This window comes from Lissotriton helveticus, chromosome 6 (genome assembly GCF_964261635.1).
Source record: "Lissotriton helveticus chromosome 6, aLisHel1.1, whole genome shotgun sequence".
NCBI lineage: Eukaryota > Metazoa > Chordata > Amphibia > Caudata > Salamandridae > Lissotriton > Lissotriton helveticus.
The window spans coordinates 613821896-613848873 of NC_136067.1; the positions used below are offsets into that span (position 1 = coordinate 613821896).

General features: G+C 44.0%; 1 protein-coding gene and 1 long non-coding RNA gene across 5 annotated transcripts in view; both read right to left on the reverse strand.

Moving 5' to 3' along the window:
• FILIP1 (filamin A interacting protein 1) overlaps positions 1-26978 on the reverse strand; it is a 751153-nt gene that overhangs the window by 229446 nt on the left and 494729 nt on the right. The gene's annotated exons all lie outside the window — the stretch shown is intronic.
• On the reverse strand, positions 1153-2211 carry LOC144761455 (uncharacterized). Its single transcript, XR_013595726.1, has 4 exons — positions 2132-2211; positions 1941-2039; positions 1765-1853; positions 1153-1319 (listed from the first exon to the last, which is right to left on the reverse strand). It is a non-coding gene; the product is annotated as an uncharacterized LOC144761455 (long non-coding RNA).

Genomic DNA, 26978 nt, shown 5'->3' on the forward strand with positions numbered 1-26978 from the left:
TCTCCTGAGGACTCCAGCTGCTGTCGCAAGGCCTCTCCTTCCGCCCAGCACCCTGCAGAGCGTAAAGTAATCCATCCCGACGGCAGCCGCTAGTGACTTTTTTCGGGGGGAAACTAAAAGAAAGAAAGAATTTGGCGCCAGATACCTGCCGTTTTCAGCTGCAAGCGGCGTGGGCTGTGGTCGCGGTTCGAGTGCTACAGCGGCAGTCTCCTGCGGTTGTGCAGCGGCAGTCTCCGTGCTCTCAGCCTGACCCTGCTTCGGCTTCCTGATGGCGTGGGGTGTGGCGGCGATCTCAGCCACGGTCTCAGCGCTGCAGCGGTAGTCTCCTTCAGCTGTGCAGTGGAAGTCTCCTTGCTCTCCTTCTGACCTTGCATCCTGCTTTCTGACGGATGTGCCGGCTCACTTACACCATCTGTGTGACCTGCTCCGCCCGCATAGCGAGGTGGTTCACAGCTAGGGGGCTGCTTCAAACGCAGGCGCGGCTCTTGCTGTTGGAGTCTTTTGCCTCAAGGTGTGGTAGCGGTCATACTGGCGGAGTGGTGGACAGGCGGGGAGACAGCACCACACTGACGCTGGGATCTGGATTTCAGCTCAAGGAAAGACTGAGGGGAAAGCGAAGAGTGATGGCCCCACCAACTCGTCGAGGGCACATAGAGGTCCACTTAGTCAAAGGGAAATCCCTGGGTGTGCACTGAAGCAAATGCGTGTTATATTGCTATGTGTGTTTTACCCAGTCATACACTTATTCCTTGTAAGTACAGTTAAGGGAAAACATTCTATTTTTAAAAAATTAAACAACCAAAGTAGATTTCCACACTAAAAATCAACGTTCACAATCTTTTTAATATTTTTGTAAAGAGTGAAGACCTTACTTCACAAAGACATAAATAAAAATTCAAAGAACACTCTTTGAACAAGTATCGTAAAAATCAATTGACAATTAATAACAAATTATTACACATTTTATCAAAAAATCCATATCACAATCATAAAGGTTATACAATAGAAGAAAAACACATGATCAACATAAATTCAATTCCTGACAACAATAAAATACTTTTCACAACCCCCTAACACTGTGGCCCTAATATTCTCCTGCCACTATTCTTGTAGATCCACTGGTCTTTCTTTAATATTGATGGTATAGTAAACAGTATCACTAATGCATGAGTATCTGTTACTTCCTTGACCTTCTTTGGATTCTAATAAAAGTTTGCGTCGACGCGTTTCGGTGTTATATTACTTGATGTTGTAACACCTTCATCAGAACCTGCCGTCTCTTTGGGGTCACCGGCTTCTAGAATTGTATTTAAAAATCTCTGTGTGGATACATAGAGAGAAAGAGAAAACAGTATCACTATTCTGGGTGTATAATATCACATTTTTAGTGTACTTCATCCTACAATTTGTCCCCAGGTATTCAGTTCCACCTTGTCATTTCCACCTTATCTGAGCTCCATGGTTTTTTGGTATTTTATAAGGGCTTTAACTTTGTCCTATTAATAGTTTCACACAGGTGTTTGTCATCAAACCACTGAATACAGTACAAAGCATTATCTTTATGTTGGATCCGGTATGATATTGCATTAGGCTCATGTACAAGTTTTTACTTTAATGCTAAGTTAGCTGTTTCGGATAATAACTTCACCCTCCGTTTTCTTTTTAGTGTGGAAACTGGCAAGGGATTTCATTCATTCCATCATTCGTTTTATCATTCGTCAACCTTTCATCTAATGTTCCTTATTGTATTGGTGTCCCTCTTACCCCATGGGTATTGTACACGTCCCCCAGAAAAAACAGCCGTCAAGAAGGCCTCCTCTCGACGATCACTGTTGTTTTAGGTTTGAATATACCTATGGGATGACAGAATGATTTCATTGGTATCTATGGAATACTGTATCACCACCCCTTCTCAGATCTCTCTAGTTTCATATGTTTACCTCGGGGGTGGTCAAACTTCTCAGGATAAGGAAGTCTTTGTCCTGTTCTATGATCAGGTGGGCGCAGATACCCTCTTTTAGTCGATTTTTTACAGATATCTGAATAGAAGGGGTCATGATTAGCCGTTTGTTGCTCTATGAGTAGAGATTTTATACTATCTAGTTCATTCTCAAGCCCCAAACTTTCTTACCTTAATGTGGGTTAAAACGTTCTCATGAACGGGCATATGTCAGTATTTCTTTCTTGGCTTTGGAACTGGATATGTTCTGTAAGTAAGAGAAGGTTTGTATATATTTACATCGCCCTTCGAGCTCCTTGAAGTCAGCCCTTCGGTCTTTTTATTGTTAGGACATAGAGGTCCAGACAGAGAGTGAAGGTCTCCCCACAGCAGCTGAAGGTGTAGAAGGTCAGATGGGTTTTGAAGATGATTTTCCTGTAGACAATTTTACAATGCCTGGGAGAGCCCCAATAGGCAATAGTGTCTCAAATTGTCATACGGATCCTCAGGTGGGGAAGCCCATTCTTAAACTACTACGCTCAGGGAAGGCTACAGCGCTTCTCCGGTCCTGCGGATCTTAATCTGCTGTTCCCCTTGTCCAGATGGCTGAAGTGTTGAATGCTGCAGTTAATGAGGGTTGAGGGAGCATGGAGGGTTCTAATGACATTTCGAGAGTGGATGTTTCTCCTGTTTCTCCTGGGGGAGTATGCTCGGTGGATCGGACCCTGTTGAACCCCTTCCTTCTTCTTCTCTACTCGAGGCCGGCAGTGGAGAGACCGGAACTATCTCTTCTGTTTTGGCAAGCCTCCCTCAAATTGAGGGCCCAAATAACGAAGGCTCTTTGTGTCATCCAAATGGTTCAGCACAGGAGATTAGTCGAGGCAGTATTGGCAACTGCCCGACAGACTGTATTGGTGATGGAGCTGGAGGCAACAAGGAGCAGGCAAACAAAATTGTGGAAATAGGGAGGGGTTTGAGTCGGGATTCTCCTATCGACTCTTCCTCACTTGGTTTGGGCAGTGCTAATATCAGTTCAGGGGGTAATACCCCCGAGGGGGGGAGAACCCTGAAAGAAAAAGAAAAAGGCCCTAAAACAGGTCGGACTGGGAAAGGGGGTAGAGGTTGTGGGGGGACTGGCAACAAGGCTCAGATTATTGACGCACTTGGACGGTTGAAGGGCGCATCAAGCACTTCTAAGCCTGCTCCGGGAGTTAGTCCATTACGAAAATGGGTGTCATCAAAGGGGGAAGTATGATCTATTGTTTCCAGACTCTCTATTGTAGTGTCACAGGGGGACACTATGGCTCCCACTCCACTGAAAGGTCCCTCAGACCCGCTGGCTACCATGGCCTATGCTGCTCTGCAGTCCAACAATCTACTAGCAATCCTGCTGTCATTGATACCTGCTCACATAATATGTAATGTGCAAAATCTTCAGGCACGGTCGCTGTGCGCGCTCATGGTCAAACTGCTGCTGACAGGGTGCCTTTCTATTCAAAGGGGTCAACACCTTCTGGACTTAACACGTCATCCGCAGTGTTTGGATCTTCTTCCTCCACTCATGGTTCTCTGGGCTGCGAAGAAGTGGGAACAAGACGCAATGTCGAGCAGAACCACTTGGATGGAAGAAATGGAGAGGGTGACGAGCCTTCACTCTCTAGTATTATGCAGGCCCTAAATGCTCAGAGAGTGGAAGCACAAGCCTACTACCAACAGGCAATGGTGCACTATCTGAGGTTACCACTAAGGTCTACCACTTAACTGCGGAAGTTTCTGAACTGCAGGAGTGGGTGGCAGGCGTGGAGGAAGTCAGTACTCATACGGTCAAGGTGGTTACCGCCCAGGAGTCACAGCTTGTATCAATGCAAAATTGATGATCTTGAAAATCGCCAGCGGCATCATAAACTGAGGATTTTTGGGGTACCGGCGGGGAGAGAAGGCTCTGATCCTCGTGCAATTGTGGTGGACTTGCTACAGAAAGCCTTCCCGACCTGGAGGACTGGGACATGGACACGCAGGTCCAAAGAGCACAACGTCTTCCACTATTTCTGTCACCAAACTCGCAAGTCAAAAAAAATTCTAGGCCTATTTTGGTATTTTTGGGAAACTTCCTGCTTCGTCAGGCTATTTTTTTTAACGCCCGGCCAACGGCTCCTGTTCAAGTTGACTCTATGTCAATCTTTGTGAGATCTGACTTGTGTAAGTCATCTATGGATAAGAGATGGCAGCGTCGTCAGCTCATGGACTCATTTAAGTCTGTTTGCTCTTAGGTTTTCTTGCAGGAGCCTGCTCAGCTCAAAGTTATTAAGTACGGTCGCTCATACTTCTTTTTAAGTGAGCAGGAGGCTAAAAAAGCACTGGCTAACTGGCAAACCACCCCCAATCCTTGCTTAATCTAATGTCCTAGCTTAGTCTTTTCTGTTTTCTTGGCATAGGGAAGTAGGAAATGTCATTCGGGATGTAATTTTGCAATAGTTAAAGATGATCTTTTCTTTACTTTCAGTAAACGTTTTTTGGGTCTTCTTTGCGGCTTATCCACCGGGGGGGTGTGGTTGGAGGGGGGATGGTGTGTGGGTTTGTTGGGGGCCCTCGATGAGGGGCGGTCTTTCATTTGCTGTCGGTCAGGACAGCCTTAAGGGGGGTGATTCCTTTTCCAAGAAACGGAGTGGGGGGTATGTGGGGCGGTTTGAGGGGGTTGGGAGGAAGGGGGGTTAAATAGTCACAGCTTTTTTAAAGTAGCACAGACATTTTTTGAAAATAGTAATGAGCAGGAAAATGTGTATGTGGTTATGGATAGAGCACTACTCGGCTTTTCAGAACTTTTGTAATGTCTAGAGTCAAATTTATGAGCTGGAACGTCTGTGCGATGAACATGGCTAGTAAAAGGTGATTTGTTGCGGAAGAGCTTAAAGGATTTAAGCTCCAAATAGTTGAATTGGCTGAAACACATCTCGCCTATAAAGATAGAAGCTTTTTTAAACAACTAGGCTTCGCCAATGGAGTAGAATTACTGAGAAGGAGGGTGCCTTGAGTTTTCCTAGATGGGCACATTTCACACCAGGATTGTTGATCATTTGAAATTGTGCGAAATAAAGCCACGACCAAAACCCATCCAATATGAAGCATTTAATGCTTGGGAAAGAGTTGCCTGGGAAAAAGAGAGATAAACATAACAGAGGAGGACTAAGAGGCAGTAAACAATTATGCAACTGCCCAATGGGATGCAGATCAGTGTAGATGGAGAAAAGCTATTCTAAAAGGGACTAGGGGCCAGATGTGCAACCAATTTTTTGTGGTCACAAACGGGAAATCGGCCTGTTTGCGACCACAAAATAGGTCTGCCCTATTTACAACACTATTTTGTGAGTCGGTGACCTAATACCGGCTGGCAAAATAGGGTTTGTGACTCGCTATTAGGAAGGGGTATGCCCACGGCGTCCCTTCCAAATAGTGACTCGCATTTCCATGTAAGATTGTTTTGCGGCCGCAATTGCGGCCGCAAAACACTCGCAGTTTACCACCCATTTCATGTGGGTGGTAAGCCACTCGCAAATAGGAAGGGGTCCCCAGGGGAGCTTCCCCTTTGTGACTGGCATTGAAAATATTTTTTAAGAGCAGGCTGTGGTCCCATGGACCACTGCCTACTCTTAAAAAATGAAAGAGTAACGTTTCATTTTTCTTTTTTAAATGCATCCCGAGCTGCTTTTTAAAAAAAAAAATGCTTTATTTAAAAAGCTGTCACAGACATGGTGGTCTGCTGACTCCAGCAGGCCACCATCTCTGGGAGTACTAGCCATTCCCAATGGGGTCGCAAATTGCGCATGCCTCATGAACATTAATGAGGCAGGCAATTTACGACCCCATTAGGTATTGCAAACAGTGTCGGAGACACTGTTGTAAATGCCAATTTGCGAGTCGCAAAACAACGTAAATTGAAAGGGTCGTACATATGGCCCTAGATTATATCCAGTGCTTACCTCAGAGACTGCTAAGAAAGGAAAGGACAAAGATTCCTTCAAGAAAGGAGATGAGTTAGATACTGATTCATGAGATGAAATATTGGAACACATGTTGACTTCGAGACTCCCACCGCATGCGATCTCTGCAGAGCAAAGTGAATCAGGCGCTAGTACTAGTTCAATAGTGCCAACTGCTCCTGCATATCCAGATGCATCCCCAATTGATCAACCCTTACAAATATTGCAGATTACCAAACCAGTAATAGCTTGACCACAAATTACTGTTCCAACGGTGACTACTACAGCTGCTACATTCGTATAGCAAAGGTACCTTTTGGTAATGCTCAGTCTGTAACCAGGGTAGTAGCAAGTGCTCCTCCACCTCCTCCTCAGTGACCGCCCTGACTCTGGCAGTATCGGTCGCTCCCTGCGCTCCCTCTACAGCTGGTATCGTAGCGCCTTGCTTCTTTGCCTATCTGCTGCTGGAATCGTAGCGCCTTGCTTCTCTGTTTATTTGCAGTGTAGCGCTTTACATGCCTGCAGTTTAATTTTGTGCCTGATTTGTATCTGCTGCTTACTCGTGCACATCCACTTCTGTAGTGCTTATCAGCTGGTGCGCAGTGAGTGGCAAGAGGAGCTTTCGCCCCATTGTGACCGTGCTTCTGCCCACATTTAGCCTGTTTACTTAAAGAAACTCACCCTGGTTTCACTTTTGCTCTGCTGCCGCCATTTGGTGATTGTGCCTCCTCCCAGCCCGTAGCTCCACCCCGCTCCCGCTTCCCAGCTGACCCTCCCTCGCTCCGCCCCCTCCACTATCCACTTATATCAGAACAGCTGACGCGCAGCGGTCGCGCCCCATGCGCGCCGAAGGTGCGCCAAAGGTAAGCCCGTCTATGCCCGTCCGCGCCTGGACCGCGCCCAACGCCAGACCCCCTGGCCCCCGCATACCTCACACATCCCGCATAACGTATGACGCCGCCACCCTCCTAGCCCTGAACACCGGACGCACATCTCAATGCTACGAAGCTATCCCAGGACGTACCCACGGTCCCTTCGCCTGCCGCTCCTGCAAATTTAATAGCATCAAGACCCATACCACATTCACCAACCCTAAACACAACTCCGACTCTAACCACCTGAAGTGCATCCTGCTTAACACCCGCTCGATCCATAGACACGCCACCGAACTCTGGGATCTACTCGACACTACTTCACCGGACGTCGCCTTCCTCACTGAAACATGGATGAACGCATCATCAACACCCGACATCGCCATAGCCATCCCGAACATTACAAGATCATCCGAAAAGACCGCACCGTCCAAACAGGAGGAGGAATCGCCATCGTCCATAAGAACTCCATCAAAATCACGATCAGCTCCGAAGACAACCTTGCAAACGCCGAACACCTTCACTTCCAGATCCACACTGACCCTAGGACCACACTCAGAGGCTCCCTCATCTACAGACCTCCAGGAACCCGTAAACAATTCAGCGAAGACATCACTGACTTCATCAGCCCACATGCCCTCGCCTCCGAGAACTTCATTCTACTAGGAGACCTCAACTTCCACCTGGAAAAGAAAAACGACAGCAACACCACCACCCTTCTGGACAACCTGGCCAATCTCGGCCTCAAACAACTTGTTGACACCCCCACCCATGTAGCCGGACACACGCTCGACCCAATCTTCACCTCGAGCAAACGCATCTCCTTCGACCGCACCACAGCTCTCCACTGGACGGACCACAGATGCGTCCACTTCAGCTACAAAACCACCTCGAGCCACAACACCCCACAACCTATTCCCCGAAGTAAATGGAACAAAATCACCACCGACCAACTCCTCACATCGCTCAACCAAAACCCACCCGCCCCCCCATCGGACCCAAACCAAGCTGCCATCGAATTCAAACAATGGATCACTCACAGCGCTGACGAATTAGCACTCTTGAAAAACCTTATCACCAAACAAGACAGCAAAAAGGCCCCCTGGTTCAACGATGACCTTAAGAAATCCAAAAAGCTATGCCGCACTCTCGAGAAAACATGGAGAAAAAAACCCAACCACTGACAACATGACCACCCTCAAGACAGCCACCCGCAAACACCACCAGCTGATTCGATCCACCAAGAAATCAGCTTTCAAGAATCGACTCGACAACAACGCACATAACAGCAAGGAACTATTCAACATCGTCAAAGAATTCACCAACCCCACCACAGCCTCAAACGACATCACTCCCTCCCAAGACCTCTGCGACTCGTTATCCTCCTTCTTCTACAACAAAATCGCCGACATACATAACAGCTTCGAAAACAGTTCCAACGAACAATACTCTCCACCCACTTCTGACCCTAAACCGCCCTCTAACAACCTCAGCACCTGGAACCCAATCACCACTGAAGACACCATCCGACTCATGAATTCCATCCACTCTGGCTCGCCAACCGACCCATGTCCCCACCACATCTTCAACAAAGCAGACTCCATCATCGCACCCCATCTCCGTGATGTCATCAACTGCTCCTTCGACTCTGCTACCTTCCCAGAAAGCTGGAAACATGCCGAAGTCAGCGCCCTCCTGAAGAAACCCACAGCAGACCCATCTGAACTTAAAAACTACCGCCCCATATCCCTCCTCCCATTCCCGGCCAAAGTCATCGAGAAAGCCGTTAATAGCCAACTCGCCGCCTTCCGCGAATCCAACAATTCCCTCGATCCCTCACAGTCCGGATTTCGAGCCAAACACAGCACCGAGACCGCCCTCATCGCAGCAACAGACGACATACGTACACTACTGGACAACGGAGAAACAGTGACCCTCATTCTACTCGACCTCTCTGCCGCCTTTGACACTGTCTGCCACAACACCCTCATACAACGACTCAGCAACATAGGCATAAAAAGAAAAGCCTTGGACTGGATCATCTCGTTCCTAGCTGGAAGAACTCAGAGAGTCCGACTTCCCCCTTTCAAATCAGAGGCCACCGAAGTCATCTGCGGTGTACCACAAGGTTCATCACTCAGTCCCACCCTCTTCAACGTTTACATGAGTCCACTCGCCTCCATCGCGCGTCAACACAACCTTAACATCATCTCCTACGCTGACGACACACAGTTGATCCTCTCCCTCACCAAAGACCCCAAGACCGCCAAAACCAATCTTCACGAAGGCATGAAAGAGGTAGCCGTATGGATGAAACACAGCCGCCTAAAACTTAACTCAGACAAAACGGAAGTGCTCATCCTAGGATCATCCCCCTTTGCCTGGGACGACTCATGGTGGCCCTCGGATCTGGGCTCAGCACCCATACCCACAGACCACGCACGCAGCCTTGGCTTTAACCTCCACTCCTCACTCTCGATGACCAGACAAGTCAACACCGTATCATCCTCCTGCTTCAACGTACTCCGTATGCTCAAAAAAATCTTCCACTGGATCCCCACGAGACAAGAAAGACTGTCACCCACGCACTGGTTACGAGTCGACTAGACTACGGAAACACCCTCTACGCAGGAATGACAGCCAAATTACAGAAAAAACTCCAACGCATCCAAAACGCATCAGCAAGACTCATTTTGAACATCCCTCGCCAAGATCACATTACCGGACACCTGAAAGACCTCCACTGGCTTCCCGTCAACAAAAGAATTACATTCCGTCTCCTCACCCACGCACACAAGGCCCTCTACAAACTAGGGCCCGAATGCCTCAACACTCGTCTAACCTTCTACACACCCACCCGCCAACTAAGATCCTCCAGTCAAGGCCTCGCAGCAGTTCCGCGTATTCAAAGATCCACCATGGGAGGCAGATCCTTCTCCTACCTGGCAGCCAAGACCTGGAACTCTCTCCCCACTCACCTCCGCCTTACACAGAACCACATCTCCTTCAGAAAAGAATTTAAAACCTGGATATTTGATAAATAATGACCCCCCTCCCCAAGCGCCTTGAGACCCTATGGGTGAGTAGTGCGCTATATAAATTCTTGAACTTGAACTTGAACTTGAACTCCACTTGTGGAGACAAGACCCGAGCCTCAACTAGTTGCCGGAGGTTTACCCACCTCAGGATTTGTCTCGACTTCTCAGAACTCACAGATAGTTGCTTGTAAGCCACCACTAATGGTGCAAGCGCTAATAGATGGGGGGATGTTAGTACTCACAGCCCCAATATCACAAGAAGAAGAAGTTGCAACTGAGGAGCCTGGTTTGACAAAATAGCAAGACCTACTAAGGCAGAGAGTGCAGGAACACCTGAGAAGTCCGAGGTTGAAAACGAGAAGCCCTTAAACGTTTCGTATCTGAAAGCTGAACTGGAGAAAATAATTAGGGAATGTTTGGAGTTTGAGAAAAATATCAAAAGAAATAATGAATGTACTTGTGCAAAGAGGTTACAAGAAAGGCAACCTTAACTCAAGACAAATTAACAGAACTACTTAAAAATATGAAAAAATCTTACAAAAAATTTACATTAACACAGAAGTTATAGGGTACAATTGCATGACCGGTCATTCATGAATATGAGTATTACAAGACTGTGTCACAAATGATAGAAATGGTCACGTGCATTGGCAAGTAGAGTGAGACTGAACATTTTTAAACCAAATGAGCTAAGAAACATTGAAAGAAAAAGAGGGAAGCAGCTAATACAGGGAAGCAAGATGAAGGAAGTGAAGGAGAAGTGATAGTTTACCCAATTAGAGAAATCGCAGGAGGAACGTATGTACATGTTCCTTGGAGTTGCTGTGATTTGGCAGCATTCATGAACAATTTTCCCAAATTGAGAGACAAGCCGGTGCAGTGATATGCACAAGTGGAAAGGTTCATAAAGATTTCAAAGGTGTTTTGGAATGATTTGAATAAGCTTTTTGAAATTGTGGTGCCTGCTGATTTATGGGCTGATTGTAAGACGGTGGTACAGTGACTCAGGGAGGAACCAGTAAGAGTGGCTGGGATAAATGCGCCGTCTCCTAAGGTGATGGAGAAGTATGAGGCAGTTATTACCTTTTTGAAAGGCAGAGTAATTCCAACAGATATGGATTGGCTCAAAATTAAAAGAACCACACAGGAGCCAAAGGAGACAACTGTATATGGGTATTATGAGAGGTTGTTGCAGGTATTTCAGCAGAATAGTGGATGTGAATATCCTGAGGAGAAGGATATGGGGATTTTTGTATCCCTGTTTGTTATAGAACTGAAGCCAGAGATCTGTTTGCACATAACTCAAAGTGTGATCTGTTGGCAAAATAAGTAACTCGATTAAATCATGAGGTATGCAAAATACTGCAGCGATGAGTTAGACATCAAGAAGAAAAGGATAAAAGAAAAATTCATGTGAGCCTAAATGAAGCTGTCTCAGAAAGGTTTTCATAACCCTCCTTTTGTAGGAAATCAAGTAAATGTGCAAGGAGTTGCTGTGCCACAGTCTGGTTTTCAGAGAAATCAAGGAGGAAAGAATATGTAACAGGGTAGAGATGGAGGGGTTCTTGTGGGGACAGCATCTAGATCAGATATGGCTGCTACCTAAAAGATTACAGCTTGTCACATTTGTCAAGGAGTTTGACACTGGAAGAGGGAATGTCGACATAATCCCAAAAATGCTGGAGGAAATGAACAAATACTGCAAGGTATGCAAACTCAAAATGTGCCTGCACAGCAAATGTAGATGCCAATGCAGAGACGAGCTCCAATAATGCTTGTTGCACCCGCAGAAACGGGGAATCATAGGTTTAATCTCAATCAAATACCAAAAATGAATACTAATCAATTTCATAATGCTATGCCACAATTTCAAAATCCAGATCAGAATGTATTAACAACAATTCCCGTTATTTGAAACTGATGGATCCGGTTAAGAAGATTCTCAATGATGGTGCCTGAGAGGGGTAGAAGATTGCATACTTGGCACAGTCTTAGAGGTGGACCAGAGTGGCCCATATGTAGATGCAGAAGTCTATGGCCACTGATATTGATACAGTGTTACCGGATCCACAGTTAGAACAGTGGAAGTCCCAGACTTACCTCTCTTGGGGAAAACTATCAAAGTATCCAAAATCCAGTTTCTAAAAAGGTTCCAGTAAAACTCGGCTCATTTAAAGAAAAGCACCAGTTTGCTGTTTGTTATTAAAGTCATGTGAACCTGTTGGGAAGGGATTTGTTGTGCAAGTTAAATTGCACTATCTATTGTATGCCAGATGGTGTGGTGTTCCAAACACATGATGAGGATGTAGACTTTAAAATAATTAAACAACAAATTGAGTCAGGAATATTCCCTTTGTTAACTATTAACGAATTACCAAAAGATCTGAAAGAAACAGTGAATGCAGGAGTTTGGGATTTTACAGGGTAAGACGTCGGACTAATTAAAGGTGTAGAACAAGTCCGAATCAATGTGAAACCAAATGCTACAGAACATTGTCGTATCATTTGACCTCAGAGACGAATGCAGGAATACAACCAGTGATAGATGGCATGTTACAAAAAGGAATCCTGAAGAAACTAATTGGAAGTCCATGTAACACTCCAATTATGGGTTTACAGAAACCCAACGGTAAATACTGGATAGTTCAAGATTTACAAAAGGTAAATGAAATATTAGTGCCTGTTGTCCTGTGGTACCGAATCCAGCTACTATATTGTTTCAGATCCCACTGACTGCAGAGTGGTTTACAGGTATTGACCTGTGTGCCTGGCTTTCTTCCTAGTGCAATTGCACGAGGAAAGACAATTTTTCTTTTGATTTATATACCAACAGAAGGTATTAACATGATGTCATGTCCCACAAGGGTGTACAGAGAGTCCATCAATTTTATCAAATCCTGAAAAGAAATCTAGAAACCCTGAAGATGCCCTGTAGGTCAACTCTTGTGCTATACATAGATGATCTGCCTGTGGCATCCGAAATGCAATATGCCTATAAACATGACACGATTGCACTCTTGAATCACCTGGCTGAGAACGGACACAAAGTGTCTCCAGGGAGACTACAGTGTTGTCAACAAGAGGCTTAATATCTGGGACACATTATTGTGACAGGAGCTAGGAAAGTGTTACTAGAAAGAGAGGAAGCAATCTTGCAGATAATTCCACCTTGAACTCAGAAAGAAATCAGAATGTTTTGGTAACGTTTGGCTACTGTAGATGGTGAATACCAAATGTTTCCTTGGTGGCCAAGCCTCTGTTGTGGCTGTCACACACAGATGTGTCTGATCCGATTCCATGGGACAACGAATGTACAAGAGCGTTTCTAGAGTTGAAAAAGAATTTGTGCCCTACCCCATCACTAGGAACGCAAGATTATACGAAATAATTCACATTGTTTTGCAATTATGAAAGATGGTGCGCTCTCTCAGTTCTGACACAAACACATGGAGGATCTCGAAAGCCAATTGCCTCTTTTTGTAACACACTTGACTCTGAGCAGCAGAACTTCCTGGTTGCCTTAAAGTGGTGGCTGATGTAACTACTAGTCTGGAAAAAAGCAAGAACATAGTGATGGAATACCCATTAACTGTCATGGTACCATACTCTGTGGAGTTACCGTTAACAAGAACAAAGACTAAATATTTTACCCATAACAGGCTTATCCGTTATGAGCAAGTATACTCTCTTCTGACAACATTGTTATGAAACAATGTACAGTGCTGAGCCACGTTGTTACCTGTAAATGATGATGATAATTTTGATAAAAGTGAACATGATTGTTAAGATGTCACAGAATTGTGCCCCAAACCCCACCCTGACATTAAGGACGAACCTCTGATTGAGCCTGATCATGTGTTATTCGTAGATGGCTCATGCTTGAGAGGAGATGATGGCACTCTCAGAGTAGCATCGTGTTAGACCTGGCATCTTTGGTGTGGTTCCCCCTATCTTTTTGCCCCTGCCTCTTGTATTTTTTACGCTGTGCTGGATTTCGTTTTTGCTGGTTTCGATGCTTTGGGCACTATGCCACTGCTGATCAGTGTCAAAGTGCAAGTGCTCCCTGTGTAAATTGTTACTGTGATTGGTTATCCATGATTGGCATATTTGTGTCCCCTAGAAGTCCATAGTAAAGTGCACTGAGAGTGCCAGGGCTGGTGATACAAATGCTACTAGTGGGCCTGCAGCACTGATTGTGCTACCCACATGAGTAGCCATAAAATGGTGTCTCAGGCCTGTCACCGCAGTGCCTGTGTGCAGTCTGTGAACTGCCATGTCCCCCTGGTCAGTGTCCCCACTGACCAGGCCTAACCCTTCCCTTTCTGTGCACATTGGTCACCCCTATGGAAGGCCCAAGGTACCCCCTTGGGCAGGGTGCGGTGTATGTGAACGGTAGAGCATGTACTAGTGCAGGTGACATGCTCGTTTTTCACTATTGTAAGGCTAACTTGCCCATAGGCTATCATGGGGAATGCTGGCTACAGTGGATACCAGCATATCTTCCCATAGGATCAAGGTAGGACATAAAAGTCTAGTATCCCTGAACTCAGAATTTAATAACACATCTTTTAGGAAAGGGGTTTTTTAAATCCTGTGTTTCAGAACGGCACTTTTAGAAAGTTGCTGTTCTCTTGTCTAACCCTTCTGTGTGCCTTGGCCTGTTTGTGAATTGACTGTCTGGTTTGTGAGTGGCAGTGGCTGGGTGGCTCCCAGAGTCTAAGTGGGCCATCCCTGGGCTGAATAGCTCCATCTGCATCTAGAGTGGTGGGAGGGGGTAGCACCTGGGCCTGAATAGGGCTGTGCCTGCCTTCCACAATGCTGGCTCCACCTCCTGCTGGGCGGCTGACGACCCTACCCCTCTCTCTGAAAGGAAAGGAGAGGCCAGGAAAACAAAGTGCTCAAGGAACACCCAGAACTGGTTCAGACCGGGCTCAGAGCCCTCCTGCCCAAAAGGAACAAAGACAGGACCCCAGACTACAGAAAATTAGATCATCCTGGAATCAAGAAGGTACCTCTGCCAAGGAGAAAGCTGAAACTGAAGAAGGAAGACTGTCCTGCTGTTGCTCTGATGGACTGACCTGCTGTTGCTTTGCTGCCAAGGAGAGGCGAGCCGCTTCCACGGAAACCTGTACACCAGAATTCACGCAAGGTATCACATCCCTCCCCATACAGACCAGAGTCATCGCAACACGCGCGCTGCGTCCAGCGGGGTTGTAGCATCGCCTCCCCAGGGTTTCAGGAATGATGCATCGCTTGCTTTTCAACGCTGCAGCTTTCACTTGGAACTTTTGGCGCATCTAAAGGTATTGTTGGCTAAAACAGATGTATGACGTTACAACGCATACTTTTACAACGCCTACCTTTACATCGCAAGTTTTACAACGCATACCATTACAACGCATAATGCTTTTGGGCGCTGGATAGTGAATAGTTTAATTTACTATTCCAACTCCAGTCCCCGTGGATAGTAGGGAAGGTGTTGGATAGTACATTAAACCGATTCCCTATCCTAGAGCGCCCCCCAGCGCTATGCGTTGTAATGGTTTGCGTTGTAAAAGTTGCGTCGTAATGGTAGTGCGTTGTAAAAGTTTCGTTGTAAAGGCTGTTCACCTTATGTTGGATTTTTGTTGTTTTGGTCTTGTGTAGTTTAAATTAAATACCTTTATTTTTCTAAACTGTTGTGGAGTCAGTTTGTGGTGTTTTCACTGTGTTACTGTGAGTGTTGGTACAAATACTTTACACATTGCCTTCGATAAGCCTTGACTGCTCGTGCTAAGCTACCCAGAGGGTGAGCAGAGGTTATCTAAGAGTGTTTCCTCCTTACCATGACTAGAAGCAGGGGTCCCTATTTGGACAGTGGTAGCTGCCTCTGCCAACTAGAGACCCCCAGTACTAACACATATGCAGTGTGCACCATAAATAATGTGGTTGAAGCTTCATGGCATCAAGGAGTTATTTCTGCCCAAGTTGCTGAACTGATTGCTCTTACTGGAGCCTGCCGTTTAACTGCTCAAATGATAGTCATCCTATTCACTGACAGCCAATATGGGTTTGGTTTTGTCAATGATTTCTTACCTCTTAAGGTACACCCATGTAAAATGGAACCTACATAAAGGACCTGGTGGATGCTCTGCAAATACCAGTTGAAATTGCTGTGGTAAAGTGTTTAGCTCATTAATAAGGAGGCGGGTCCCTTGCAAGGGCAACCAATTCGCTGACTCAGTGGCCAGGTATTCTGCATTGTTAGCCTGTTCATTTAATGGAAATTTCACATGCGATTCCAAAGAGGAGAGTTCTTTTGCAATGCTGATGAACGTTACTGACACATGGGATGAATTGAAACGGGTGTGGGAAAATGTGCCAGAAGCAGAACAGAATGGGTGGGTAAAGGCAGGATGCAAGAAAAAAGCATCTTGATGCCAGCAGATGAGAGACTGGTAATACCAGATAGCTTGTTTCCGAAGAGACAATACTACCATTGATACACACATTAAGAGAGAGACGCAATGATGAGACTTTTCAGGCAGAGTTAGTACAACCCCAGATTCAGAATTTTGGCAGAAGACATTTACCATCGGCGTGAAACTTGTCAACAGTTAAACGTAGGGAAATTAGCACATCACTCTAACACACCTAGGGAGGTCAGGTGGCCCATTCACCAGGATGCAAATGAATTTTATTGAGATGCCTGTGCATAACGGGCTGAGACATATCCTAGTGATTGTGTGCACCTTCTCAAAATGGGGGAAGCCTACCCAATTAGAATAAGCAACAGTCTTAATGTAGCTAAGCTGTTATTATGTGAATTATTATGCAAGTTCAGCATGCCGATTTCTCTTGAGTCAGCTAGAGGAACGCACTTCAACAATGAAGTGATGAAGATGTTCTGCACATCCTTACAAAGATTACATTGTACTTACAGACCAGAAGCCTCTGGTTTTGTTGACCAAAATAAATGGTACCATCAAGTCTACATTGGCCAAGGTCTGTGCATCAACCTCTCTGAAATGGTTATATGCTTTACCTTTGATGTTGATGAGTATACGGAGCATCCCAGACAGGAAGACAGGGTTTTACCCCATTAAATACTGATGGGCAGAGCAAAAAGATTACATGCTGTTCCTGGCAATGCTCTTTTGAATATCACTGACAATATTATATTAGACTATTACAAAGGACTGGCTGATGTGGTTCATTCTGACTCTCATCAGGTCTCAGCTGCCACACAAGACCCACATCAAGAACAGTGCCACGATCACAATCCTGATTATTCAGTCGTGATCAAGAAGCACTTTCGGAAGACCTACCTTGAACCCAGATGGAAGGGCCCCTTTCAGGTGATCCTCACTACGCATGCTGCTGTTAAGTGTGCTGGATTCCCGAGTTGGAGTCATGCCTCGCCCCCCAAAAGAGTGAGCAATCTAAAAGAAGTGCCTTTGGTCTATGATCCTGAACGAAGAGCGGTGGTGGTTGCACCACCAATCAAGAGACCACCCTGGCAAATAGCACCAGTGTCAGTCCAGCCACTGAAAGAAGGAAGGGATGAAGATCAGTTGACGGAATGTCAAGTGCAAGTACCTGAAATAACACAGAGTGGCATTGAGAACTCTAACAGAGGAGAAGCAGAGATTGAGTCACAGAGAAAAAGTGAAGCTAATGTGGTATTAAAATAAGAAGATCCATGCGAAGGAACCAGCACTGGAACAAGCAGAATAAATCAACAAGCAGAATGCCACAAAGTTATGAAAACAAAAATCCGAGGAGTTTGTCAATAGCTCAAATTCAAGAAATAATACCTGAAGAGGCAGAGTTTAGCGATGAAGGTGGCCTAGATCCAAATCAGCAAAACCTAAAAATATCAAAAAGAGCCCAAGTGCCCTGTTGCATTTATTCAGCACCTGTGTGATCATACTTTGTGAACCTCCCTGAAAAAAAGAAAGTGAGACTGATGGAGATGATCTGAGAAAAAAAACCATTGAAACCAAACGGAATTGAAGAAAGAATATTGAACTGTTCTTATTAGAGGTTGTGTTGTTTTAATTCTTTGTTTTACAGAAGATCAACGTAGGCCCGAAAAAAACATGCAGGATTTCCTATATGAATTGTTGCAATGCCCGTGCTGATGATGATACTGCATTTAATTTTGGGTTCATTGTAAGTTAAATGAGTTGGTGTTAATAATCTAGTGCCCTGGTAATCATCATTTCCTGTGAAGTTCGTATTCCTTGCTTTGTAGTTTAAAATGGCTATGGGGGTTAATATTTTAATACCGAAATCGCATTGCAGTGCTATCGAATGACACAACAGAGATAGAAAATGCTGTATACAATTCATTTTATAAGGGTATCTGCTCATACGCATTTCTTAGTAGAGCTTTATTCAACGATACATGCAGATGCTTCTTCCCCTCACCGGCTCACATAATGAACTCTTAGCGCTTTACCGTCTCCTAGCTACATTCCAACCATGTCATGACAGTCATCATGACTTGGAACATTGTACATTCACAACACATCTTCACCTTTAAATAATACAACACTGAGAAATGTGCAAACATCTATATAAATAAAAATACAAATATTCGTTTGTTAAAAATTGCAAATATCCGAAAGTTCATCACCGATTGCTTTGAAATTTTGACAATGTTGGATTCGAATACGTGGGTGTTTTTATATACACAACTTTGAATTCCAATACGCACGTGTCGAATACGCGCCTGTTTTCAATCGAAAGCCTGAACAGACACATAAAAATGTCAATGTTTGTTTGTTCAAAATCTTAAATCTCCGAAAGTTCTTCACTGATTGCTTTGAAATTTTGACACAACGTTGGATTTGATTCAGCGCGTGTTTATGTATACACAACCTTGGATTGGAATACATGCATGTCCAATACACGCGTGTTTTTAATAGAAAGGCCGAACAGACCCTATTGATTTGGTTGCTGCATATATTAGGATAGACAGTTGGTGTCAGGATGGCAGACCGGGAAGTGGGTGGAGGGAGGGGGGAGGAGTTGGGTCACTTTGCAACATTAATAAAAGAATGCATAGAGGCAATAGTCTACATATATTAGGATGGACAGTTGGTGTCAGGATGGCAGACCGGGATGGCAGACCGGGAAGTGGGTGTAGGAAGGGGGGAGGAGTTGGTTTACTTTGCAACATTAGCGCGTGTTTATATATACACAACGTTGGATTCGAATACGCGTGTGTACAATACGTGCGTGTTTTTAAACGAAAGGCCGAACAGACCCTATCGATTTGCTTGCTGCGCAACAACTACAAGGAATGCATAGAGACAATAGTCACAAACATATTGTATACCCACAAGCATTGTGAAATTAAACATATTAAAAACGTGCGCTTACACTTTTCTTTCTCTTACATTTACCCAGACTGAGCCACAGCAATGCGTGGCAGGGTACAGCTAGTATATATATACATTTCTAGCATATTACCTTCTACTCATGTATGAATTCCTTAAGTTTCAACTGGTTTCTATAAACACTTTTAACTTACGACTTCTACACGTAAATATGTAATCTTTTAGCTTAACTGATTTCTTCACCACTCTTCCAAACCTTCCTGTTTTATGCCCATCAGCGTTATTCCTTACCCAAGATGAGACACACATCCAGAATTCAGACTGTGATTTTCTCCTCTGGGTGTGGAACTTCCTTCCTCATCAGACAACCAATCAAAGGTCCCTTTTCTTTCCGCACCACCTTGTGCTGTTCTCTTGTTACACATGGATAAATAACTCATATGTCGTACCTTACCATTGCTCAATAATGGAATGTTAGGAAACATTTTCTTAACCACATGAGGTCTTGAAAATCTGCTCTGCCCACTCCTCGGGACTCCAGATCTTTTCACCTCTTCCATGTCCCCTGTGTGCAGATTGGTGGGTCCATGCTTGGCATCATAATATGCCTTTTACACCCGTTTAGCCTCATCAATCCTTGCCTACATTACCTCAGGTTCCCACACCATCCTTTTAGTTTTAACAATCCAACCAATATTATTCTTGGAAGATGCAGTTCTGCCTCTCATAATTCAAAAGGGCTAAGTCCCATTGTGGAACATGGTGACATCTTGAATGCTCAAATAGTACAGAACTACTCAATTTCACATTCCAAACTGTTACTTTTAGCCAACTGTAAAGCTCTTTTGATCACTCTATTAAATCTCTCAACTTACCATTCCCAGCAGGATGATAAAGTGAGGAGGAAAAAATGGTATGCCGTTCCGCTCTAGGAAATTCCCAAATGCCCCACCGGTGAACTGAACCCCATTATTGGTGATGACTGACTAAGATAAGCCCTCCTTCTGGAAAACTTTGTCTAGAAATGTAATTATGGTGTTAGCATTAATGCGCTCTACAATTTCCACCTACGGCCACTTCGAAAAATGATCGACAGCAACTATTAGGCACTTTTTCGACTGTGCCATCCAGAATGGGGCCTGTTGTGTCTACATCCATCTTTTCCCAAGGCATCTCTGGGACACTAACAGGACACAAAGGTGGTCTAAGAGTGACCTAACTCTCATCTGCATTCTAACAAGCCATACGATTTCTGACCATCCTTTTAATTCCTAGACTCATTCCTGGCCACCAGTAACATTATTTCATACAGTTCTTTGTCTTGGCTAGTCCTAGGTGCCCCTCATGGCACAGATCAATTATCCTGGGTTGTAAACTATTGGGTGGAACAATTCCACCATTCCTTAGTATCTTGTTACCTTTTATAGATAACTCTTGTCTCACTTCCCAGTACTTTTGAAAATTTTGGAAACAATACTTCTTACAGACCATCCTTCTACAATTTTGATCTTAACTTCGGTCAAAATGGTGTCCTCGTCATATGTTTTACTCCATTCTTCAGGTGTGATCACATTTACCTCTTCACCTATGTTGGCTACACTGTCCTGTTCAATGTATTCTGCTGAGGTATCCAATCTGCCAATTTGTTCTGCATCCCAGGCTTATACTGTACACTGTATTTAAAATCAAGTAACTTCACATACAATCTTGCCAGACAGGGAGATGCAATGTACAACCGTGTTGTGGAAAGGACCCCAAATGAAGGTCTGTAGTGTGCTAACCCTCATACATAAGCTAAGGCTTCCCACTTGATCACTGAATACTTTTCTTGATTGGGGTCAGTGAGTGTGATCCAAAAGCTACCACACACTCCTCACCTCTCTTATTAACTTACATGGGGACTGCACCAATGCCCTTGCCACTCGCATCAGTGGTGACAATTAGACCTTAAAATAGGGAAAAAACACTGTAAAGGAAATTCAGTGCACATTTCATGCTTCACGGATTGACATTCCTGCGGGTAAACTACTGACCACTCAAACTTGTTCCTATTCTTGATGAGTTGGCTATTGTTGAACGTTTTGCTAGAGAAGTTCTCTACAAACTTTATAAAAAATTCAAATAACCCCAAGAATGTTCTAACGTCGACCTTTCTGCTGGGTAGATGTGACCACTCTACAGTCTTCAGCATTTTTTTCTTTGGCTTGATACCTTCCACAGACACCACATGACCTAGGTACGTTACACTTTGTTTTGCAAACTTAAATTTGTTTAACTCTGCAGTGAAACCCTTGAATTTTAAAATGTCCATTACTCTCCTGACAGTTTAGTCATGATCAACCTTCCCCATAAATGTCATCTTGGAAAAACATAACGTTGTTGACCTCCTTGAATAATTTGAACATTATTCACTGGAACATAGCTGCAGTACAAGATAAACTCAATAGAACTCTTACATACCTAAAACATCCGACAGGGGTAATGTTGCAAAACTTTTGCTGCTCTTATATAAAGAAACCTGGTGGTAGGTAGCTGGAAGGTTGATAGTCGGGAAACATGTGACCCCCCTTGGTGACTGAAAGCATTTCCCTTATGTTTGGCAAAGTAAATTAGTCCCCGATTATATTCTTATTTAAATCTCTGATATCCACACATAATCTGAGTTTTCCATTCGCCTTCAGGGAAATAAATGATGGAGAAACCAACTCCATTGCATCCACTCTTTCAATTATTCATTCAGAAAACAACTTCTCCAGTGGACATTTGACCACTAGGCTAGGCTAGTGGTACATTCCCCGCTTTATGCACCTGTAGAATAGTATTGAGTTTAAGCATGATTCTGTGTTAGAATCCTTTTCATTCTCCAAAAGCATTTGAATAAACTTCTGGGTATTCCCTCAGCACTTCTTCTTCTTCCAACCCCTCACATGATTGTACCACCAATACAGGGTCCAGACTGTTAGGCTCAATACAATTCTGAACTTACCTTAATCCCACAACGTGAAAACCAAGGGACCTGCTTTCGTGACATACAGTCTACATTCAGCCACTCTATTTTTGAAACTGAACGGCGAAACTCTCATTCCCAACATTTTAATGTCCTTACCCGTAAATGTTTTCAGACTCATATTAATAGGATCTAATGCGTCTTGAAGGACTGGCACACTTCATAAGGTGACCGCTGTGACCATTAAAATCACTCCACCTATAGTGACATCACATTTTGTCTTCCTCCTTTGGTGACTTGCTCATTCAGATACACCTTCAACCATGCTCAAAATGCACATGTTCACATCCTCATTATCTCACTCATCCATCCCTGTAAAAAAAAATTGTCTGAGGATATTTACCACTTTATCTTTATTACAAACTTTTACAAAGTGCCCCACCACTCCGCAATCTCAACATCTTTGGTTCCTTGCAGGGCATCTCTTATTGTTAGCCAAATGCCATTTGCTACTACACCTATAGCACTTACCCTCAAATGAAGATTGCTCAGGCTGGTCTGTACCTTTCCCTTCCTTCAATTGTTTTGTACCATTAGATTTATGAATATTTTTAGAATTCTATTTAGCATGTACCTTTGTGACTACGCCTCCATCTTTATCCACACTAATCTTTCCACTCCTCTCTGGTATAACCGCTTTGGCACGTATGCCCGTTTATTCTGCTTTTTTCACTACATCCACCACCTCTTGAAGGGTGGACTTCACCCATGGTCCACAACTTGTCCTGGATATTGGCATTCACAGCACACATCACAGTTTGGACACATATTAACTCATTATGCAGATCTGCATGTTAATGCTAAAATTGTTAGTGCTGCTACATAGTCTTCCACAGGTCCACCCTTTTCTTGTTTCCTATGTAAGAACTTGTACCCGTCTACTGACACACAAACCATGGGATTAAAGAACAAGTCTAGATCCTCCAAAGCATTTTTGTAGACATCACCTTGTCATTCTGGTCTGGTTTTCTTCTGTATGCGGTTATAAGTCTTTAACCCACCAGCTCCTAAACAATGTAATAACATTTTCTTCTTCTTCTCCAAAGTTAAATCCTCATCATCCTCAAATGTGGGAATATAGTTTTTACCATACTTTTTCCACTCATTTCATATTAAAATTGGCTCCCCTTTAGCTGCCAAAAATGGTTGTAGAGAGGATAAATCCCACACTTTACCAGAGGCCATACTGAATGCAAAGTCACTAGTAATTTCCAAAATGTCTAATCTATTTTTCCCTCCAAGCACCTGACAAAAAGTAGAACTGCAAGTTAATTATTCTTCAGTACCTAAATAGAGGTGCAACTTCTGGTTTTTGTCACAGAGTAAAACACCGTTCCTCTTCACATGTTTTCATTTTTTTCTTATATACAATTATAGGACACGGCCAGCCCCTCTGACATTTTGGCTCCTTACAAGCAAACCCTAAACTGGATCTTCAAAATAAACCTAACTTAGGGGTCGATTAGTATGGCGGTGAATCCGCATCCTCCGGGCCGGTGGAAGCCACCACCGGCCCGGAGTATGCGGATTCACCGCCGCGATCCCTGTAAACACCACCCGCCAGATTAGGATGGCGGTGGGATCAGCGGCGGATGGCAGGTCCGTCTGCCGCTGATCCGCGGGGGGTATCCTGCTATTTGGTGGCGGTGTCTGCAAGACACCGCCAGCCAAATTAGGAAGCATGTGTAAACATGCTTTTCCGCTGCGGTTTTTCCGCCGTGGAAAAGCATGTGGACCTTTGCTTCTGGGGGGCCCTTGCGGGCCCCCAGGGTGAAGCGGTGGGGGGTAGGGATGCACACCCCAGCATTTGCATGCACAAAGCGGCAGGCACCGCGCGGTGCCTGCCGCTTTGTGCATGCAAATGCAATGCATGCATTTTTAACATTGCGGCGGGTGCTGCTTGAAGCAGCACCCGCCGCAATGTTAAAGATACAGGATGTGACCGCCAGGGTGGCGGTCACATCCTAATTGGCATGAAGGGAACGCTGCTGCCCTTGCGGACGGTCCCTCCACCTCGGGGGTGGCGGACGGACGCAAGTCCGTCCGCCATCCTAATCGGCCACCTACTTGGTTGTTTCTAGCACATGCTGGAAGTTGTTTTGAGAGGCACTCTAGCATGATGCAATTCTGCAGCACAAGCCCTGTGCTTTATCATATTTCTCCCATAACTGTCAGAAATTGAATGTGTTTGGTGTGCGCAGGACCTGCTCCTGATTCTGTGCACATCTGCTGTGACTGCTGAATCAAAATGAATGTTTTTACGGTTTTAGGCTCCGTTTCGGAGTATGTCATTATCAGGTCTCTTACTAGACAGTGTAAGCTGTCTGTTTGGGAGAAGACAACATTATCAGCTTACAGTGAGCTTAAAGCCCGCCCATTGGTTGTCTTTATTGTCGTTCTCACTTGCTTTTTTTTCATTAGTTTGTTTGAGCTTTCCTTTCTCTTATTGAGCTTGCCTCTCTCTTCTTGAGCTTGCTTCTCCAGTGGAGCATTACCTCATTACTTGTGTCCTTCCACTGCATTTTTTCCCCAGACACCACTTTTTTTTTCTTTTTGGTTAAACACTATATTAGAGTGCATGCATTTTTTAACTGGCTCCCTTGTTTACTTCTCTACCCGCTCCATCGTGCGCCACATTGCTCTCTTTTGCCTGTGTGCTTCTCCTCCGCCACCTCCATTTTGTTCTCCCCACATTGCTTTTCCCCCTGTGTGCTTCTACCCCACCAACACCACATTCCTCTCTCTAGCCCATTTGCTTCTCTACCCCCCACGCTCCATGTTGCTCTCTCTCACCCATGTTCTGTGTTTTGCGCCCGCCCTGTGTTGTTTCTTCCAACTTCTGTGCTGCTTCCAACTTCCTTGCCCTCTGTGCTGCTTATGCCACTACATACCACCAGGGCATTCACATCGCCACACCAACATTTAGCCAGCACGGAGCCCTGTCACAAAACCGTGTTTTTCAGGCATAGCAGTGCTGCAGATAGCGATACTAAAAGCAGCCGTAGTGGCCTTTTTATTAAGTGATCCTTCATTTAAAAAGGCCAGTAACTTTGCTTTTACTTGAGTCATCCTCACCGCAGCTGTATGCAAATTATTTCCCATTTTGTTTAAATATTTTCTGACAGCAGAGATCCCAGTTGGACTTAAATGGTAAATTATATAAAACGCCTTATTGTTTTTGTCATTAAATTTAGCAATTCCTGAACGTCCTTTTACAGTGATCTTCGTAGTTGAAGGATAAGACTTTTCCTCAGGGCTGCTTCTTTTTTAAGTGCTGTTTTTCTTCTTTTTTTTTTAGAAGATCCTTCTATGTTAGGATCCTCGTGTTTCCTTTCACACTGCAGTTTCACTGTGACCTCGGTACTGGATGCATTACCCTGTCTTTCCATGGCAAAAAAATGTTAGTATGGCTGGCAGCGCCATCTCTCATTCTGCTATGTTAAGATAGCCGTTCTTTCTTTTAGAAGACAGCTCTTCTTTGGATCTGCGTGTCTTGAGCCATTCTCCGGACTTGTGCTTCTATTAGGTGAGGTGTGGCAGCCTGGGCTTCTCCCTTCTGTCGGGCTGCTTCTAGTATTCAGCCTACCGACCCCTCCTCCCAGTAGTTATGTGAAAACAATATACTGACGTTTTGTTTTTGTTGCCAGCTAATTATATGTATTTTAACATGAACAATTTGTATTTCTTTATTACAGTGTTCAAAGGAGAAACCTTAGTTGGAAATATTTTGCATCTTAGTAAAGGAAAAGATACCGATTACAGATCTGCTCTCCAACACACATATCTATAAAATTGCATTTTATTGTTTTTGTTTCAACAAAATATTTTCATTTTAACACACCATAGGAAGCAATAACATGTCTTCATGGCTTCATAACTTATTCCAACTAATAGTACAGTGACAATGCCAAATAAAATGTTTGTTGAAAAAAGGCAAGCTCTAGGCCTCTCTTGCAATAAACCTATTTACTTTCACAGTGTGTATTAAGCACCACTATGCAGGGAATCAGTAAAAATACTTCACACTGCTTTCAAAACAAAACCATCTATTTATTAAGTAACCCTTTCCAAACATTAAGACAAAATAAAAAGCAAATAGCATCTGCCAACTGGGGCCCCAAAAGATGACACTCCACCACACCACATAAAAGCACTGCTGTATTCCCCCACACACGCTTTTCTGCCATCAACCTCTGTGCTCTCAGTTTTCAGTTATTGTTAGTATGTTTAATGTCATTTTATTTCAAATTGTATATATATATTGTGTTTATACATTTACTGTAATAGATAGATAGAAAGATAGCCAGATAGATAGATAGACTTAATTTAAAGTATTTATTTTAACTATATTATTTTGTAATTTCATAGTTTAAATTAATTATATATATATATATATATATATATATATATATATATATATATATATATATATATATATTCACTGAAAAAACCATAGGTTATAGACCATATATAGTTAGGAATTAGCATTTAAAAAACCTTTTTTTACTCACACAAAACCATTGAAATTCCATATATAGTTAGTAGTACTAACTATATATCGCGCACCCGCAATCCACTGCTGATCATGTCACATATTACATCATTCATGACATGGTCAGTGACATCACTGATGACATCACTGATGACATCTCAAATGACATCACTGATGACATCACTGATGACATCTCAAATGACATCACTGATGACAACATCCAGTGACTGTGTATTTCTGTAAAGTTAAAATATGTCTTACATATTGAAGAATGAGTGGATGTAGAAGTGTCTGGATGAAGGATTTAGTAGGTGCATGACTGACTGT